At 41.5% G+C, this 12,771-nt stretch overlaps 1 pseudogene; it reads left to right on the top strand.

The window, feature by feature from the left end:
• The first annotated feature begins 11,520 nt into the window (after positions 1 to 11,520).
• On the top strand, positions 11,521 to 11,622 carry LOC150021823 (U2 spliceosomal RNA; annotated as a pseudogene).
• Positions 11,623 to 12,771: the final 1,149 nt, after the last annotated feature.

Genomic DNA, 12,771 nt, shown 5'->3' on the forward strand with positions numbered 1-12,771 from the left:
TAACCTGGCGGGGGTGGAGGGGTGGAGGGGAGCAGCAAGCAATCAGGTGTAAATGATCTACTGAATATGTTGATAAGCAAACTCACCCTCACCAAAATGTGTGGTTGACAAGTATAAAAAGGGTGCCTGCTGAAGTGCTGGTGGAACTCTTATGGGCCCACGAGGAGGACCAGGAGTCCCCATTTCCCCGTTCCCCATTCCCCTTGCTCCTATGGGCCCTTGAGTTGGTCCGGGAGCTGCCTCTCCCCTTCCCCACTTTCTCCTCCTTTTCCCTCAATAAACCCATTGCCTAATCCCATGGTGGTCTCTGGATGATTTCTCAAAGCAAGGCTGCCCTGACAATATGGTATTTGTCTTTCTCTGAGTGGCTTATTTCACTTAGCATAATAATCTCCATATCCACACATGCTGTCACAAAAGGTAAGATTTCCTTTTTTTTCATGATCATGTAGTATTCCATTGTGTAAATGCACCACAGCTTTTTATCTACTTATCTACTGATGGGCACTTGGGCTGTTTCCAGATTTTGGTTGTTGTAAGTAATGCTGCTATGAACATAAGGGTGCATATACTTTTTTCCAATCGCTGTCTCAGGATTCTTAGGACATATTCCTAAGTGGAACTACTGGGTCAAAAGGCAGTTACATTTTTAATATTTTGAGATAACTCCATACTACTTTCCACAGTAGCTGCACCAGTCTGCATTCCCACCAAGAGTGCACTAGGGTTCCCTTTTCTCCACATGCTCGCCAGCACTTGTGGTTTGTTCACTTATTGATGGTAGCCATTCTGGCAGGTGTGAGGTGATATCTTATTGTGGCTTTAATTTGAATCTCTCTGATGATTAGTGACACTGAGCATTTTTTCATGTTTATTGGCCATCTGCATGTTCTTTTTGGAGAAGTGTCTATTCAGGTCCTTTACCCATTTTTTAATAGAATTGTTTGCCTTCCTGGTGTTGAGTTGTGTAAGTTCTCTATGTATTTTGCAAATTAATCCCTTATCTCATATATCATTGAAGAATATACTCTCCCGTATAGTGGGTTCCCTTTTCATTTTATTGATAGCTTCTTTTGCTGTGCAGAAGCTTTTTAGTTGATGAAGTTTCATCTGTATATTTTTCCTTTATTTTCCTTGCCCTTACTTTTCTTTTAAGTAAATGCTGCCACAATGGCAATGTCCTTCAATGTGTTTGAGTCATCTCTACCACAAAACACCTGGATACATCTGCATTTGTGACTGTCACAGCAACCCCATGTATAAGTATTCTTCTATAGCCCTACTTTAAAATATCAAACATAAAGAAGCATCTTCAATAAAATTATTATCTACTTTCTCTTAATCCATTTATTTGTTTTAAGTATATGCAAACATCTGATAACTTAATTATATTTTCTAATAGAGTGAGACCTGACATTTACATATTATAACATATAGCAGTTTATTGTAGATTGTTTTTCTTTTATTTCTCCTTTTTCCTACAGTGATTATGGTCAGGGCTTTATTGACTTTTTAAAATATTATGTGTGGAGGTAAATCATTCTATCTTTGAGTTTCACTTCAGTATAATAAAAGGAGTATTACAAAATATTTTCCATGAAGGCAGTATTGGATCTGACAGTGTTAAGAAGCACTGCTCTGTATTTCTTACTTAGTATTCTGCTCTGTAAGAAAGCCCCTTTAATAAACGAAGGTTGGGACTAGATTGTAACGGGGGGGGGGGGGTAAACTATTGGGATCAAGGAGATAAAATGAACTAGGCAGGCATTAAACATTTAGTTGGTTTAGAACAGCCAAGTCAGCGTAAAACTGGGATCTTGGCACAGGTAACTAATGAGATCACATTTCTATCAGCCAGATGTAGAGGCTGTCAAGTTAAAGGGAAACAGGTTAACAAGATTTTTGGTTTTTCTTAGTGGCTGAATATCAAACCATCTTCAGAAAAAAGGTAAACTATTATTTTATTCTTACAAAGAAACAAGAATATTTATCCAAATTAATATTACATGTAGAGCATTGTCTCAATAAGTGCAGTTCTTCCCTCTTAGCCATATAATTGATGCTCAAGAAATAATAAATTGATGAAGGGCCAAACACATGAAGAAATACATGGCTACACAAATACTGAAGACCCACAGGTCAAAAATAATAGCTTGATCAGGTATCAATCAATAAACGACTTTCCCAGTGGGAGCAAAACCATTTAAGCTGTGCAGAGTCTGGAACACCTGCTTGGCCCCTGATCCTGATCCCACCCCCTCTCTCCTGTAACTTCACTACTGAAGGGCACAAATCCCTATACTGAAGAGGAGAAAAGGGAGAGTTGTTTCTCAGGGATGAGGTGTGTCCCAGGTGAAAAGCTTGCCCATGCCATGCCAGGGCTCTTCTGCCATCACTGGCTTCCAGAAGCAAGCCTCAATGCATCCTGAACAGCCTTCTGCTCAGCTGGGGCAGGCTAGCCCATCATTTCTCAAAATCCCCTCTCTTGGGTCTCATTACATAAGGATTTTCAAGTTAATTATGCAGTAGGTATGTCTAGGGTATCTAAGCACTTGCCAGCTGGAGAGAGGTGATGAGCAGAACAGACATGGTGCCTGCTTTCATGGAGCTCACAGCCTGAGGGAGAGAGAAGACCTGAAAGAGAGAGAGAGAGAGAGAGAGAGAGAGAGAGAGAGAGAGAGAGAGAGAGAGAGAGAGAGAGAGAGAGAGAGAGAGATTACCATATAAACAATATGTAATTAAAACAGGATATAAGTATTATTAAGAACAGAATGGAGTTGGGCGGTCATTCAAAACTATTTCATAGAAAGTGATACCTGAGCTCAGAGTTGAAGGTTGGGTAAGAGTTAATGAGAGAAATAGAAGGGGAGCAGAAGGCCAAGGGAGGAGCAGTATTTGCAAAGTCTCTGTGGTGAGACAGCACCAGAACCAGCTGTCCCACAGGCCAGCAAAGAATAGGGACATAGGAGGAGGTGTGAGTGAGGCTGGGCAGGGAGTGAGATCATAAGAGCTTGTAGTCAGGGTGGGAGACTATAAGTGACCAAAAGCCATGCAAAGCAGTTGTTCCAGGGAAGGAGGAGGGGATATTAATAGTTGCACATTTTGAAGCAATCATACTGGTTGTACACTGGAGAAAGATGGATAAAGAAAGGGCCAAGCAGAAAGCTGGGAGATTAATCAGGAAGCCATAACCACAGGGCCAGCAGGGAAGCAGGTGAATTTGGAGTCGAAAAGGAGTGGAGACATGCAAGAGATATTTGGGAGGAAAAACCAGCAAGACAAGCAGTCTGATAATCAAATTCTCATGAAAATATAAAGGACTGAGTGTCTAGCATGCTACCTTTCCAGTAGTTGTTGTTCCTTATAAATCCTTCACACTTAACCAGCCAGCATCTGGCCAGGTCATTCTAGTGAAGGGAGGCAGTCACTGCTTTGGGGAAGTTCTAAATGTGGGAAACATCTTTCTCACTGCCAGGTTAACCCTCTGCCCTCCTCTTGGGCCTCCTGCTGGAGGATAATGTGGAGGATAATGGTGTGTACCCTTCTCCTCAACCCACTCCCACCTCCCAAGCCCAGGAGGTCTACATGTGGAAAGAGCATAGGTTTTGGGGTCCCCTTACTAATGGATGGCCATGGGAAGACCACTTAAAATGTCCAACCCCCAGTTTCCTCCTATGTAAGATGAGAAGCAAGCAGCAACCAGAAGATTTGAGTTGATATTAATCAAGGGCTCAGTGTGTGACACTCTTGAGGAGCCTAAATGTTGACCATGCTCCCCAACATTGCTCCCCTGCCTCAGTTACTGGACGCTGAGTGTCAATCACCCTCACCCTTGAGAAGTATCTCCAAAGTCTTCAAGTAAATGAGCAATTCCCCCCCTGGTTGGGAAACACTCTTCCCTGGCCCTTCCCAGCATGAGACAGGAACTGGGGGCAAGCAGGCAGCACCAGCCACCCTGGGCCCTGGGTGCACAAACTTCTCACACTGCCCTGTCCCCCACAGATTATGGAGAAAGGTGACCCCACAGGGAAATTAACACCCTTATTCCCAGGCCAAACTGAAAAGGAGTGAGGAGTACCAGAGCTTTGTCAACCCAAAATATGTCTTTAGGGACATATATTTTTTAAGCTGGTATTAAGAAACAAAAGACTCAGCAAAAACCTTTGACCCTCCCCTCTTACCTAAAGGAATTCAGGTAGAAAAACCTGCTTAAAGGAAGGGAGCATCACCTTAGCATATCCACCTTATCAAATATGAATTAAGTGTGGCAGACTGGGAGAAATGTAGCACAGCCTGTCTGTTGGACTCCCCTCTGTGTCTCATGGCTTCTGGGTTGCCCAGCATGAATTTGTCTCCACATGTTTGCACTTTCTCATTTACCTAGGAATTGCCTGCTTTCCCTTTGAAGTCCCAGACCCCTGGCTCCCTCTTCTTTGCCAAGAATGGCAAATAACCCTCAACTTTTCAATGTGTTCTGGGGTCTCATATCCCCATGTGTACAAATATAATAAATTTTGAAATTATTTCCTGTTAATCTGCCTCATGTTATTTATATTGGTAATTTCTAGAGGAGTGGGAGGAAGGGGCTGTTTTGCAGTGAGGGTCTGTGGTGGCATTGTCAGTGCATAAGAGGAAGAAAGGGGTGAGCTTGACTGCTAATGTGGGGAGTGGGTGAGTGTGTATATGTGCCCTGAACACCTACACGAGTCAGCTCCCTGATCTCAGGGCTACTCCCAGAGTGCATGGGTGCCAAGGGCCTGCCAAATTGAACTGTCACTCCTCCCTGTCTGCCCAGCTCCTGGGGCAGAGAACTGCTCAGCTCTTCTTACACTGCTTGCCTGGATTTATGTATGGGAGAACCGGACCTTAATAACCTTCTGGTGAGTCAGCAAACCTGGCACAGGTGCTCATCTGAACCTTGGAAGTTACACCAACTGTAAGGCTTTTATCTGAGGGTAGCTTAGGGGCAGCTTTAGTCTGTGCTGAGACCCTCCAGGATGTCTGCCTCCAAACTACCACCTACCTTGCAGGGGTGAGGCCACAGGAGATTGGCCACTGGGGAACTGATGGTTAGACCACATGTTAGGCACTGGACTGATGTCCTGGCCAAGTCAGAGGACACCTTCCTGGCCCCCTGCAGCATTCACCGGCAGGCCAAGGTTGAGACAAATCTGAACTACTGTGACCTTGAAAGAGTAATTAACCTCTCCGCCCACTATTCCTCTTTTTAAAAAGGGGCAGGAAAAAGGTGGGATAAAAATATTCAGAAATGAGGAAAGGGTTATTAGCAGTAATAACATAGTAGTTACTCCCACATGCCTGGGTTGAATCTAGTCACCACTTACCAGCTGTTTGTCCTTGGGCAACTTAATAAACTCCTCTAGGCTTCAAGGGCCTATGTCTAAAATTAGGATAATGATAGTACCTATGTCAGAGCTTTGTTTTGATAATCCACCCCAAATTTTTATTGAGCACAGTCAACATGCTCAATAACTATAACGTGTTTATTATTTGTTATAGTGCATAGATAGGGGTGGATATAATCCTTACTGTAGATGATATAGGAGTCAAAAATCATTTTTCTCCTACCTTATAAGTTTTTCTGGCTAGACTAATCATCAAATTAACATGAGACAGATAAACAGGAGAAAATTTCCAAATTTATTAACATTCTTGTATGTACATATAGGGATATGAGACCCCAGAACACATTGGGCCATGGAGGCTTATATGCCATTCTGGACAAAGAAGAGGGAGGCAGGGATTTGGGATTCCCAAAGGAAAGCAGGCAATTCATAGGTAGATGAGAAAACACAAACATGTGATAAACAAATTCTTGCTGGGTCACCCAGAAACCATGAGACACAAACAAGCTGTGCTACATTTCTCCCAGTCTGCCACACTTAATTCATACATGATAAGATAAATATGCTGAGGTGATGCTCCCCCTTCCTTTAAGTAGGTTTTTCTATCTGAATTCCTTTAGGGAGTTTAGAGGAAAGGATCAAAGGTTCTTCCTGAATTTTATGTTTCTTAATAACCTGCTTAAAATCAATATCCCAAAAGGTGTATTTGGGGTGGCAAAGTTAGGTCTTTCTCAGTGGTGAAATTGCACCTCTGAGGAGTTGGGCTGAAGGTCACCTGCTCCCTGGTCCTCCAAAATAGACACAGGGTGTCATCAGAACAGCAGTAAGTAGGACGTTGGTCTCACTCCAGTCACACATTCACTCCCAGACTTAGTGCTGAGTGTAAGGTGGGGCAGAGGCCTGAGGTCAGGGGCATAGGGTGCCTTCCTGAGCACTGCTCACATCCTTCAGGCATCCTCACTCTGAAAATCTCTAGGAGAATTTCCCTATTTCACCTTCCTAGTGGCCATGATTTCATCTCTTAGACACAGACAACAGCGGCCACCACCTGTCCAGTATGTGCCGTGTGCAGTACATTCTTAAGTGTTTTATATGCATCAACTCTTTAATATCATTGTAACTCTGAGGACTATTATTATCTGCATTTTACAGTTAGGGAAGCTTAGGGCCAGAGAGGTTAAGTAAGTTGCCCATAGACACACAGCTAGTAAGTGGCTGCGCTTAGGATTTAGATACTGGCAATCTGATATCAAAGGCTGGGATTATTTTGTATGTAAATAATTTCAAATTTACAGAAAAATTGAAATATACTACAAATAATTTGTAGATACCCATTATTAATATTTGTCCTATTTTTCATCACTCTTTTTCCCTTTCTCAGCTATTTAATATATACTTGAGAGTACATTGCTTACATGTACATTTACCCCTAAATACTTCAGCATGGAAATTCTCAAAATAATATGACATCCACTTACGCACCCAAAATATGATTATCAGAATCAGGAAATTTAACATTGCTACAATGGTATCTTTTATGCTACAAACCTTGTTACAATTTCACTAACTTCTAAATAATAATCTTCTTGGCTACTATTTTTTTCTGGTGAAGAATTTTCATGTCTTTAATAAGAAATAATTCCTCGGTCTTTCTTTCTCTTTTATTATGTTGACACTTTTTAATAATGTAAAGCTGAGATTTTTCCTCAGAACCTCCCTCATTTGAGTTTGTCCAGTGTTTTCTCATAACTAAATTCAGGTTACAAGTTTTTGGCAGGGATCCCCAGAGGTGATGATATGTTCTCGGTGATGTTCATTTGCCTCATTTCTGGTAATGTTAACTTTGATCATTGCTTAAGGTGATATCTACCAAGTTTCTCCACTACAAAGTTGCTGTTTTTCCTTTGTAATTAACAAGTTATTTGTTGGAGATGCTTTCATCAAACTTTCACCCATCATTCTTATCACCTTAGCTTACACTTATGCTCCTTACCTGTGTCAGGTGGCACTCCAAAGTGGGGAAGGATGTCCTGCCAACTCTATCACTCCTTCTACATTTACAAGTTGATTATCTACCGTAGTTGATTTTGTCTTCTCCCCCAGTTGATAATTTATTATCAGTAGGGACTCACAGATTCTTATCTATTATACCTGATAATCCATTACTATCATTATTTGATACTCAAATTGTCATAGATATGGCTCAGTAGGATCCTGCTCAAGCTGGCTGTTTCTTTGCCATGCCTCTATTCTTCTTCACATACTCTCTCTCTCTAGCACAAGATATTCCAGGCTCATCTTGTATTTTCCTTGCTCCAGTCATTCCATACAGCATCTCCACTTCTCCAGGGATCCCTGGTTCCTCTTACTGGAGAATGGCACTCAGAAACCAAAGTCAGAGTACAGGTGCTCATGTTACCAGTTCAAAGTCCATGTGCCAATGTTTCAAAAGGCCAAAACTCAAAATGTCATAGTTTGGAGTAAGGAAAGATTTATTGATCCAGAAGATACCAACCTAGAAGATGGGAGCCCTAGTAGTACCTGAAATCCATCTTCCTAAAGTACAGATTTCAGGCTTATTTTATGTCAAGGGAAGGGGAAATGAGAGGGGCAAGAGGTAATTGATGACCACAGATGGCAGAGATCTAAGAGAGACTGTGACACCTCTTTGTTTCCAGTCAGTTGACCCCAGTTGTCTTGAGTCTGGTCTGCCAACTTTTGCTAAACAATTATTATATATATCCCCCATCTCCTTGGGAGAAGCACCTTCTGGCAAGGGGCTGTTTTGTAAAAGCTCAAGGTGCATCAAAATCCCTCTAAAGGTTAGCACGTTTTTATGTGAGAACACAGCAGGCTTGAACAAGAAGGAGTCAGAGGGGCCAAGCACTTTACGCTCTTATACTCATTGATACTGTGTGGTACTGGTTCTAATCACTGTACATCCTGTCCCTAGTGCTGTACGGATGCCCAGTTTCCTCACTCATAGGGACACCTAGATTGCAGACAGTCAAATCTGAGGAACAACCACAGGAATGTGTCCATTGCCAGGCTTGAAGTTTGGGTCTTATTCATGGCTTGTATTTCCTGGCCCTTATCTTTATTCTTTATTCTTCTCTCAACACAAGCTACTCTGCTATTTTAGCCAGCCCACCATCCCATCCCAAAAGCAAGCAAAGATATGCTCAAATCTCCTATTGGCTTTGCTGTGGCCAAGGCAGAGATCATTAAGAGGGATCAGGTTATTAGGAAAATAGATTCTCATTTTCCAGAAGGAATTACTGTGCACAGTGTGAAGAAGAGGAAAGAAAAAGTAATTGAATGCTCAGTGCCAACTCCACTGTGGGCATAGCAGCCTTTCATTTTAGGAGTATAGACTGAAATCTCTCCGAAAATTAATTGAGCTAAAGGGTAAAGGGGAACAAACTCTTACCACCCTAACGTTGCCTTTTATGACTTTTATTTTTAGCTGATTATAAAAGAAAAGACCCAGAAATAACTTTAGACACCCTCTCCCCTTTCCTATCTAAGAGATTCAAATGGGAATACTTACTTCAGGAAGGGATCCTTGGCATAATCACCTTAGCATTAGACAGGAAGACTTCAAGTTTGCTGACTAGATATACCCCGTGTCCCATTTTTTTATGGATCTCTTAGCAAAAAAATACACCTGACTTGTGTATTCTGCTTTTCCTCAATTACCTGAAAATAGCTCATTTTTACTTTTAAAATCTAAGACCATGTTATCCACTTTTCTCCATTGTCCAAAGTGACATATATACCCAGTTTTGCTTCACTGTCTTTGGGATTCTCATGTTTATTTGAATTTCCCATGACTACATATTAAACTTTGACTTTTTCCTGTTAATCTGTCTCAGTTATTTTCATTATTAGTCCAACTAGAAGAACTTAGAAGGTGGGAGAAAAAGTTTGTTGTTTTGTTTAATCCCCACAAGAAACAGGTATTTATGTTTGTGTGTGATCCAGGAGCGAGACACTTAGAAGACTATCTTCCGATTGCAGCCCTTCATGGGGCTTTAGACACCACAAAGTTGCAAATCTTACCTGGACAAGCACACCAGAGCTCCATCCCCATGCTTCCCAGGGTGTTACTCCTGACCTGCACTGTCCAATACAATAGCCACTAGCCTGGTGTGGTTATTTACATTTTAATGAATTAAATTTAACTTGAGCTAAAAAATGAGATTCTCTGTTGCACTCGGCACATTTCAAGCACTACACAGATATAGAATCTCTTCTTCATCACAGAATATCCAATTGGATAGTACTGTTCCAGACTGAATAACTCAGAGGGCTGAGAGACCTGTGTCCAGAGAACCCCTGTTGGGCCCTGAAGAAGTTTAAGTTCCACAGGTCAGCATGGGTTTTCCTAATGGTGTGCGGAATGTTGTGGAGAATTGAAGAAGGATATCTCCTGTGATGGCCAATGGACCTGAGGTCAAGAGAAGCAGAAGCTCAGACAGTGATTAGAAGGTAGATAACCTGGCAAAGTAAAACCACTTCATTGCCCTCTCTTTCAGTAAGGTTCATCACAAACAGGAAAGCTGTTGTTAACCATGGGAGGGAGAGTCTGCAGTGCAGGTCTCTTGGAATTGGAGCCAGTTTCATCTGCATGTCAAATAAAAGGGGTGGATGCACCCACTTGACATGTCACTTCTTTCAACTCTGGACTCCAGTGTCTCCATGGTTGGGGTGGGTGGGGGCTTTCTCTGGCCACTTGAATCAGAGATACAGCCCCAAGCCTTTCCTGCTTTGTTTTTCTCCTTAGCACTTGCCACTCTCTGACACTGTGCAAATTTTACCCACTGTAATTGTTTATTGTCTGTTCCTGTGAAGTGTTGGCACATGCAGGAAGGGATTTGCATGTGTTTTATCTAATTCTGAATCCCTACCCCCTCAAGTAGTGCCTTGCTCACTCTGTGACAATTGTGTGCTCAGTGCCTGAGTGCACTGTGGTCAATCCACATATGTAAACCTCAGGCATTTCTTTCTTCCAGAACCAGGTGGGGATAAGAGAACTAGTGCTCTTTGAAGGTAAAATATTACACACAACATACTCCAACGTTCAACTACCCTGGAGTCTGCAATGAGCCATTTTCTCTACCCTGCCTCCTCTGCCTCATCATACTCATATGTGCATGCATACACTCAGGCACACACACATACTTTGTGCACACATATGCATGCATGCACATGCACACACATACACACTTTCTGACTTACCCTGTGTTATTGTCTCTTCCCAGATGTCCTTCTCCAGCAAATACTGGTCTCTCCAGCAAACTCTTACATCACCTACAACTCTCAACTCACATGGTGCCACCTCTGGGACATCAGCCCTGACCCCCATTGGGTGACTCAGGGCTCTATGACACTGAGACACAGTGCCTACCCTTACAGCTATCTGACCATTTAGAACTTCCTGTTAACACATCTGTCTCCCTTCCTGACTGAGCTCCATTCAATCAAGGGTTGTTTTTTAATTTATGAGTCATTTGTTAAATCTATTCTCATTCTGAATACTTTTATATTTCTCAGTAGCCCCCACCCAATAGCTTACAAATGCTGTTTGGTATATGTAGTTTCTAGTTCATGTTTAGTAGGACTTTGTGCCTGTGTAAAAGCTGAGCAACTATGGTACTTACCAGCAGCTCATATGTGTCCAATCTCACATTCTTTTCTTGGCACTAGTGTCCCAAAATGTCCTGTGACTAACTTTGGGCAAAACCAAACTTCTTACTTTCTGTATTTCAATAGAATAGTTTCTTTATACATTTAAATGATGGTGGTTGTCCCTGTAAAGGACTCTTTCCATATTATAGCAATATGGCTTATTCTTGACAAAAGCAGTAAATGCTTGTGTCCTCTGCTTGCTTGTCCCTGAGCTAATTGTTAGATTATAAATAAGTATGTGGCCTGGCCGGTTGGCTAAGTTGGTAGGAGTATCATCCCATACACCAAAAAAAGATTGCAGTTCTGATTCCTGGTCAGGGCACATACCTAAGTTGCAGGTTCTATCCGCATTCATGGTGCATATGGGAGGCAACTGATCAATGTTTCTCTCACATTAACGTTTCTCTCTCTCTCTCTCATCAATGAACACATCCCTGGGTGAGGATTTTAAAAAGTATGTAACATTGCTTCTCGGCCTTTTGGCTAAGATCAAGTGTAGTATCTGTTCTTATCAGTTTAATATCTGATACGTCCTCTATCCGAGGACATTACTTATGCACCCCTATGTTCATAGCAGCACTGTTTACAATAGCTAAGTGCTGGAGACAGCCTAAATGCCCATCTGTAGATGAGTGGATCAAAAAACTGTGGTACATTCACACAATAGAATACTATGCAGCAGAAAGGAAGAAGGAACTCCTGCCATTTGCAACAACATGGATGGACGTAGAGAGAATTATGCTTAGTGAAATAAACTAGGCAAAGAAAGAAAATTACCAGATGATATCACCTAATACAGGAAACTAAAGAACACACAAACAAACAAACTAAATAGGACAAAGAGCAGAATAGCAGTCATAAGGGGTGGGGGGAGGGAGAGAAGGGGGATAAGAAAGGGAAGGGTTTAGTCAAGGAATGTGTATAAATGACTCATGGACATGGACAACGGGGAGGGATATGATTGTGGGAGAAGGGGTGGGCTGGGTGGGGGAGCGCAATGGGGGAAAAATGGGACAACTGTAATTGAAACACCAAAAAATAAAAATATATATTAAAAATAATAATAATAATAAAAATAAAAAAGTATGTAACAGATTGCATTTTTTACAGAATAATGAAATCTGAGGCTTTATTCATTCATTCATTCATTCTTTCATGCATTAAATATATATAAGCCATCGATTTATTATTATTAGCAATAATTATATGAGTAATACAAAAGCAAATAAATCATAAATCCTACAGTCAGATAGCTTACAGTCTGTCTGGAGAAATAAAGTATGTAAACAAAATAATGTAAATACAATGCAGAATGAAATGATGGTATAATGACTTTTTATTTGAGAAGACCTGCTTGCTAAGGGACCTTGAAAGAGAGCCAGCAGCATGAATAAGTTTGAAGTTAAAGGGAAGAGTGGGATATTTACTTTAATTATGCAGAATTAGGGGGAAATATTTAAGAGAGCCAAAGAGGTCCATTGGACCACTGCCCTTCAGTTAAGTTCTCCTTGCTGCTGCCCTGATTCTCCTAGAAGATGTAGACTTGAGCAGGAGAGAGGGTGGAGGGAGAAGGTGGAGTGTGAAAACAGACCCTGCCGTCAATATTCTGATACAGTAGTCCCTCTCTATATCGCAGTTCACTTATCGTGGTCTCACTGTATCGTGGGATTTTTAAAAATATTATATTTAATTATTTATCGCAGATTTTTCTCTA

The sequence above is a fragment of the Furipterus horrens genome, unplaced genomic scaffold (genome assembly GCF_987537825.1).
Source record: "Furipterus horrens unplaced genomic scaffold, mFurHor1.1.pri manual_scaffold_1, whole genome shotgun sequence".
Lineage (NCBI taxonomy): Eukaryota > Metazoa > Chordata > Mammalia > Chiroptera > Furipteridae > Furipterus > Furipterus horrens.